The following is a 4,957-nucleotide window of genomic DNA, read 5'->3' as shown; positions in this document are numbered from 1 at the left end:
TGATCTATGCCAGCAGTGCCCCACTGCTATATATATTGGACAAACTGGACAGTCTCTGTGGGAAAGAATCAATAGACACAAATCAGATATACGTAAAGGGAACACAAAAATTGGTGAACATTTCTGCTTACCTAACCATACTTTAACAGACCTGCAGGTCTTATCAGAGGCCATCTCCACAAGCCAAATACATAGGGAAGCATTGGAATCTCACTTCATCCACAAATTCAATTCACATGCTAATGGACTCAATTGAGATACTGGCTGGCTAGGACACTACCTACTTCATAACCACTGAAGGTGATAACAGCTCTGAGAGTGGTATCCTTCCTGTCTTAGCATTTATCTATTTACTTTGATCTGCTTAGGTTTAAGTACCCATTCTCCAGATACTTAATTATGCCCTATCTCTCTCACCCCCTTCCTTTTTCCTTTTTTTCTTTTTTCTCCCCCCTCTCCTTCTCTTCCTATTTATTTTCAGTTTTCATATCCTCTACTCATAACTCCAGGCATCTGAAGAAGTGGGCTGTGCCCATGAAAGCTCATGATACTGTCTACGTGTTTTATTAGTCTATAACGTGCTACCAGACTATTTGTTGTTTTTTACATCGAGAGGGTTACACCTGAGCCCTACAAATGAGCAATGGTGGGTGCCCCTAGAGAAAATGAGTATTTTGTGTGGATAACAACCAGCAGGCTAAATGACCCGAATTGAAAATTGTGCAAACATTAATTTAAATATCCATTCCCTTTAAATATCTAACAGCCATGATAGATAAGGCTGGAGCTTAAAAATGCAAGCTCGTACTGTTAGAGAATTTGATTTACTTAGTAATTCTACTTGGAGATTGCTCGTTAGATGTTAACAATGTAACTTGTGGATGTTAATTCCCTTTTATGTCTTCATTACATTATACCTAGCAATTAGGGATTTTTACATCAAGTATAGCATGTGCATTACCTGTTCTTTGCCCAAGGAATGCCTGACACATTGTCATACTGTCAGAAGGCTGCCACTGCCTGCTAGAAATCTCTATAGCAAAGCCATAGGGGTCTCTGAGATTGTTCCTGCCCTGTGGCCTGTTCCACCTGGCTGTTGTCATGGACTCCCTGTGAAGTCATCACCTCCTAACCTCCTTTAGCCAATAAGCTGAGATGCTGCAAAAGACCCTTATGTCATCGCCACATGCACTCTTGCTCTGAAGGGTAATGTCCTGCCCCTGCCAGTCCCCTTGCATGGTGGAGCTGCTCCTAGGGGTGAAAGTAAGACTGTTGCACCTGCAAGACCCCCTCCTTGGGTGGAGAAACAGTCAAGGCAGGAGAGGGTTGTGATATGACAGGACCTGTAAGAAATGAAAGTGTGGAGTGGAGTGCAGAAAACTCAGGGAGTGAGGATGTGGGTGGGTACACAAATTGGGGCAAGGTATTGGAAGAATGAAGGGGCTTGGGCTGTGTGTGTGTTGAGGGGGTCAATGGGACTAGAATCCTAGCTCCCTCTGGTTTGGGCTCCCTGAGGCCCTTTAACACAGTCTCTGCAGCACACTGAGGAGAGGAACCCTTGAGCCAGTGACACAGACTGATCTAGGCAAACAAGGTGTTTCACTAAAGCTACATGTGATTAGATCCATCTACCAACAACTACCAGCCACATGCACACTTACAGAAAGTGAAGAATGGTTTCAGTAGGTGGAGATGGACTTTACAGGTCAAAGGAGAGGGAAAAAACAAAAATTCCTTTGTCCCTGTTAGAAATTCCTACCTACATCTCTTTTGGTTGCCTGCCACCTGGTTTAGGAAAGGGACATAGTTAACCCCTTAGTCCCCAGGATGCTGGCTAACCCTCATGATAATGACAGTGACCTTGGCCCATTCAGTGAACCTCTCCCTGTCTCCTTGGCCCTGTCTATACAGCAGGGACAGCAACACTCACAGGCCCCAGAGGAGGGGGCTGGTTTGATGCTTCAATGCACAGCCCAGCAACGAGCCCTCCCAAACTCTCCTTGTGCTCTGGCAGCCAGGTTTGTTGTTTGAATTCTGTGTAGCACAGTGGTCTCCAACCTTTTAACACCCAAGATCACTTTTTAAATCTCAGAACAGGTGAAGATCTACCGCCCTGCCCCTTCCTTGAAGCCCCACCCTCTCTATTCTCCTCCTGTCCATCACTTCCTATCCCCAGCCCTTACTTACACACTGATAAACAGTTTATTTTTAAACTGCGATACATACAATTAAAATCACGTGTTTATAGTTATGAAATAAATGGTCTGTTTTTTATTCATGCTATTTAAATCTAAAATGGAGCATTTATAATTATACATTTTGTGGGGACAGAGTACTGTGGCTGGGGGCAGGGGAGAGGGAACAGGGTGCTGGGAGGGCAGGGAACAGGGTTCTGCAGCAGGGGACAGAGTGCCAGTGGGGACAGGTTTCTGCAGCTGGGGACAGGGTGCTAGTGGGGACAGAGTTCAGGGAGTGGGGACGGGAATGGGGACAGAGTTCTGTAGCTGGGGACAGGAGAGTGGGGACAGTGTTCTGTAGGTGGGGAGTGGGGTGGCTGGGGAGGCAGAGAGTCCCCTGCATCTTCCTCCTCCCAGTATTCTCCCCTGCCCCAGGGAAACCAGCGCCTGCCTGCCCCGGGGCCGACCCCCCTGCGCAGGGAAGCCCCGCGTGCATGCGCCTGCCCAGGGGGCCAACCCCCCCACCTGCGCAGGGAAGCCCCGCGCGTGCACCTGCCCCGGAACCAACTCTCCCCCCCACGCAGGGAAGCCCTGCGTGCATGCACCTACCCCGGGGCCAACTCCCCCCCCCCATGCAAGGAAACCCCGCACGAACGCCTGTCCCAGGGCCAACCCCCCCCGTGTGCCCAGAAACCCCCTGCACACCTCCCACGGGGCTGACTCACCCCTCCTGTGCGGTGCAGGGAGCCAATGCTCCCTCCCACAGTATACCCGGCCGGCAGAGCAGCTAGTGCACTTCTGGAATTGCCGGAAGTAGTGCTAAGCTGCGGGGCTTCTGAAGCCGACACTACCTCTGTTTTTTCTTGAGGTAAGTAGTGGGACTTCTGGGGGGCGGGAGGGAAATGGAGGCGGGGAGGACAGGACTCCTCATGAGCGACTGGTCGAGGTCTCGAGATTGACCAGTAGCTCGTGATCAACCTGTTGGTGACCACGGGTGTAGCAGGTGATGTCAGGCCTGGACACTGGGATTATTTACCAGTTTCCCTGGCCCTAGGGCACTGTTGAGCTCACAGTTGTGATGGTCAAGTGGTCAAACCCAATAGGGTGTCCCTCTGCTGGTTCAAATCCTGCACACAATAAGGACTGTGTTTTGGCCACACCCCTAACCAGGACAACAAGCTTCACCACCCCTGAGACATTCTCCCCCTATCGCCTGTCAATCCCCTTCTGCTCCTGTCAGAGAGATGCCTGGAATGATGCCTCATGTTGGGTCCCTGGGGTCTCAAGCAAACTCTCAGCCCCTGCCACTTGCCCAGAGACCCCTGGCTCAGTTGTGCTCCTAGGTTCCCCAGGGTGTGACAGGAGCAGTATGGGCTGGAGAAGCTGCCTCCCTCTTCCTCTCCCAAAAAGATAGACTTGCAGGAATCAATTCCACATGCAAAGGGAGTGATCTGCAGCTTGAGCTAATTCCCCACCTGTGAGGCCAAGGGGAGGCACCAGCCAGGCAGAAGGGTGGCTCTGGGATCTGGAGAAGTGTCAGATGGGGGAGATATTTATATTTGGGGAAGGGTCCTGAGTCCAGGCCCCCAGCCATGGTCCCTGCCTGGCATCCATCACAGGGATAGGAGTGAGCCCGCAGAACAAGCACCATGCTGCAGAAGAGACACCCTGTTGGGGATCCCAACAAACCCAGGGGCAGGCCCAGCTCAGGAGGCCCAACTGCACTGATGCAGACTCCCTGGCACAGCTCACAGTGAACAGCCCTCGCTTGGCCTGCTAGACAGCCACAGACAATATTCCCTCTAAGCGTTTCCATCCATGTACAGAATATTTGTATCATTTGCACTGAGAAATGTGCACCACCAAGAGAAAGAAACCCCAGCTAATCAGCTGGGAGGAGTTTGAATCTCTCCCAAATAGCCACCCAAGCACACAGCTCACAGAGGGTACTGCCCACAGACATGTGGCCAACACAGCCCAGGCATCCTCTCCAGCTCTCTGCCCGGACCCCCAGCAGGGCAGCTGTAAGGACCCATGAATTCTAGTTTGTAAATCCCTTTGTGACAGATACTCCCACACTCCCCGGTACAAGGTGGCACAGTCTATAAGTGCCACTTCTGTTCCCATGACCTTCCCACCTGATTTGGTCAATTTGGCTCCATATTGTTACCTGTTCCAGCCTCAGGGGGACATGCCTAGGGGTGTGTCTGCAGGCACAAGAGCATTGTGATATCATGTGTGACACAACACACAGCACTCTGCTGCAGCATCCTTGCCCTGTCGATTGCCCTGTTGATGGGCTGGGCGGCTCTGCTGCAATGTGCAGCTGCTGGTAAACATGTGCTTAGGTTGGGGGCTCTCTGTGGGCAGGGACTAGCCTGTCTCCCAAGGCCTGTGCGAGGGAGTGGCCATGTTCCAGTCTAGGTAGCCAGGTGCCAATGGTGTGTGGGAGGGGTTTGAGCTGGGGGGGGATGGAGGGGATGACCAGTGGGGTTCTGTTATTTTCTGTGTCAAGCCTGTCTTGCGGCAGGTGGCTTCTGGGTGCTATTCTGGCTCTGACAGGCTATTTCCTCCTGTCCCCAAGGGGGGGGGGGGTGTTTCAGTGTTAAGAGAGTTTGATACAGAGCTGGTGGGTGTGTCTGTTTGGGGGATGGGAGCAGAGCCAATCGGATCTTAGGGCCGAGCTGCAAATAATGGGTTGTGTGATGTGTCCTGGATGGAAGCAGGAGGCATGTAGGTAAGACGAGGGGACAGTAGATTTCCAGTATATGCTGGTGTTC

Source organism: Pelodiscus sinensis, chromosome 31, assembly GCF_049634645.1.
Source record: "Pelodiscus sinensis isolate JC-2024 chromosome 31, ASM4963464v1, whole genome shotgun sequence".
NCBI lineage: Eukaryota > Metazoa > Chordata > Testudines > Trionychidae > Pelodiscus > Pelodiscus sinensis.
Note: the sequence above shows the minus strand (reverse complement) of the source record.